The following is a 3,378-nucleotide window of genomic DNA, read 5'->3' on the forward strand; positions in this document are numbered from 1 at the left end:
GAAGGATATGACATAGAGGAAGTGAGAGTTCTTTCCTCAGTTCAGGCTGACTGGGAAGGGGAGACAAAAACAATTCCCAATCATATCAGTCCTGGGCCTTATACATACAAAGGAGATAGAGAGAGCGAAGGTAATGAGAGATCTGAATGTCTCCATCTCTTTATGGCCACAAAGTCAATGATTAATGCTTGGGTGGTAGGGATCAAATGCTATCCTGTTTTATACTTGAGACTCAGAGCAGATTATTTCACAGGCTGCTTTGAAAAGCTTGAACAAATTTGGGCTTGTGAAAATAAATTCTTACATTGTATTTATATTTCCCATTACATTACAGAGTTGTGAAACCTTGTTACTGCAAGCATTTATTCACCAATTACCTTCTAGAAACTTCTGTCCTGGACTAAAACTAGGTATCTATTTCAGTTTCTTTCCAATTAAATTTTGGTTGGTTTGTTTATTTATATTATAAGGAAAAAAGATCCTTTCAAGTTGCTTCCAAATGGTATTTTGAAGTATATATCACTCTGTTGAAGACTAAAAATCTTGGATACCAGTATCTCTTTCTTGGGAACCAGTATCTCTCATGGAGACTGAGTTTTTCTCTATCTACTCCCTTCTCTATGGATCTGTTCTGGTTATCTATTGCTGTACAGTAAACTACTCGAAGATGTAGTGACTCAAAATGACAATTTTACTATCTCTCATGATTCTATGGATTGACTACACTCTACAGTTCCTACTCAAAGTGTTTCATGTTGCTGCAGTCAGATGGCAGCTGAGGCTAGAGTGACTTAAAGGTTCAACTGGACTTGCCTTCGAACATGGATTAGTCACATGGCTGGCAGTTGATGCTGGCTGATGGCTTGGAGTACAGCTGAGGCTGATGACTAGAGAAACTATTTGTGACCTCTCCATGTGGCTAGGATTTCTCTTGGCTTAGAAGCCCGGTTCCAACTCAAGAGTCAGGTGGAAGCTTCAAGGTTTCTGATGGCCTAATCTTGTGAGCCACCCTGTCATTTCCACCATATTTAGCTAGTCACAGGGTCAGTCCAGATCCAAGGGGAGAGGATTACGAAAGGGTGTGGATACTATGAGGACCGGTGGGTTTAGAGGACAATTTCTAGAGACCAGGTACCATGGGACCATTTCTTTGCTTGCCCATAGTTTCTGCTCCTTCATAGCTTTAATATGCTTTGGATTCATCCTTATTTCTGCCCTGTGCCTCTCTAGATTCTTCTCCATGACACCCTCTCAGTTCTTGTTCTGACTCTTACTGGCTAAATCATAAAAAAGTTTCAAATTCTCAGCAGAGGACTCTGCTTGGTCCATAGTTTCCCTGGATAGCCTCTGGATTGCATGCTCAATCCGTGTTTTCTTAGTATGACCAGATTTTGGTCATGCTCAATGGTATTAAAGAGGGCAACCCAGGTTTGTCTCCTCAGTAGGGTCTTGGGTGGGATAGTCCCTCTAGAAGATAGGCCTGGTAGAAACTACTTTTGCTTTGTTTTTGCCTGTTGGATTTGCTAATGAGCTAGTACTAGAGGTCAATTCCAGTTCCTCTGTCTTATAATAACTCTGTCCCATAGTTCTATTAGACCAGCCTCTACGAATCCCAGCATTTAACCTTGGCCTTCATTGATCATGACTCAGAGAATACGTTCATGTGTCTTAGTACTAGAAAATCTCATGGGCCATCATTTCTGGGCCCCTCATTTTAGAGATGAAAAAATAAACAGTTTTGAAATGGATTGATTTGAAATTTCATAAGTACACAAAGGCAGAGACAGATAAAATTCATTTCCCAGAATTCTAAATTAAATACTCCTCACTTCACTGTGCTGCTGCCCTGGGAAAAATGGACAACTCAGGAACTAGTGAATGTGAACAACAGGACAATAGCAGGAGGACCTATGTTGATACACCCATTCAGACAGAAAATGGGGCTCACTTTCTCATAATCTGGCAACAAGGTTTCTTCTCCTTGGCTTGCTACTGGTATTTGTGCCCAACTGACCCTCACTCTAACTTTACACGCATGTTTTGCTCAGCCCACCTCTCTACCCATTCCAGTGGCCAGTGTTGGCTCAGAATCTTCCATTCCCACCTTTGTATCTCAAAGAGAAAGGAGTCAGCATCTTGGCACATCTCTTTAAAACCACTTTCACATGGTGCTGTAGGCTCTCTGGGGAACTTGGTAATATTCTGGGCCCAGTGACTTCAACCTGTATAAACTTGTGTGGTATTTACTTATATGGGATTTTTCAACCCGACTTTCCAATCTGGGCTGAAGAATTAGGCAAAATGCCTTGAATTTATCCTGGGAGTCATAAAATGGGTTCTGCAGGGTAGTAATGGTTAAAAAAAATACTTTTCCATATGGAATGAGGAAGAACTTTGGAGAACCACCTTTCTGGAAGGTTCTTAAAATAAAAACAACAATGTTTATGGTTTGGGGATAAGATGGGTGAGCGGAAGAATAAGATTTCTCAAGGTTCTATTCAGGTGCAGCTCTTTGGAAGTAGTTAAAGATAATAATACATTTCTCAATTTTAGATTTTTAAAGATGAAGTCCTTGAGGCAGATCTGTGTCATTAAGATCAATCAGCTTCAGAATCCACTTAGAAAAAAAAAAATTGTAAATTTAGCCAACCTTGTTTTCCCTATTCTATAATTTCTTTTGGCACCTTTTCATTCCCATCACCCTCCCTTCAGAATGGAGTATTATTTATTTATTTCATTATCAAGACCTGCTAGACATCAACCTTAACCTAATGTATACTGAGTAATGTTCGTTGGCTAATACATTAATTCCCCTAAGAGAGGAATTTGTTTGGCATTCTGGGATTGCTACAGGCAGTCAGGCTCCTCTTTGACTTTATTTGTATATTGACCCCAACCGTTTTGCCTGAAATAGACTTCTAGGGAGTCAGAATGACCCACAGTATGTTTGTAACTCAACCACTTATTAGCTGGGTGACCTTGAGCAATTATCAACTTCTTGAGCCTCTGTTTCCTCCTTTACAGAGCAAGAACTATTAGGGTGAACCCTGATATTCTCGTTTCAGTATTTCAACCTAGTATCTCCCAGGATTGCCATGAGATTTAAGTGAGATACTGTGTGCAAAGTGCTGGGCATATCAGATGTTCCTCCAGTGTTTGTTTTCCTTGCTTATTCAATCTATTCCAATGCAATCACAGTAGGTCACCGCCCATTTTCCATGGAAAGTCCCTTCATCATTCACTTCTGTTTGTGGTTCATGTGTTGAAATGTTGTTCATCTAAATTGCAGAGAGCTACTGAGCTGGTAGGATTCCTTTATATTCAGAATTTTCTTATAGCAACTGATAATGGCCTCTTTCCTTCCTCCCTCCCCCCCCC

General features: G+C 40.4%; 1 protein-coding gene across 1 annotated transcript in view; it reads left to right on the forward strand.

Moving 5' to 3' along the window:
• Nucleotides 1–361: 361 nt before the first annotated feature.
• Nucleotides 362–3,378, forward strand: part of SLIT3 (slit guidance ligand 3) — a 782,476-nt gene continuing 779,459 nt past the window's right edge. Inside the window, exon 1 of the mRNA XM_027771828.1 lies at nucleotides 362–410. The gene's annotated coding sequence lies outside the window, so the exon portion shown is untranslated. The remainder of the gene's footprint in view (nucleotides 411–3,378) is intronic.

This window comes from Tupaia chinensis, unplaced genomic scaffold (assembly GCF_000334495.1).
Source record: "Tupaia chinensis unplaced genomic scaffold, TupChi_1.0 Scaffold000234_1, whole genome shotgun sequence".
In the NCBI taxonomy this organism is placed as follows: domain Eukaryota; kingdom Metazoa; phylum Chordata; class Mammalia; order Scandentia; family Tupaiidae; genus Tupaia; species Tupaia belangeri.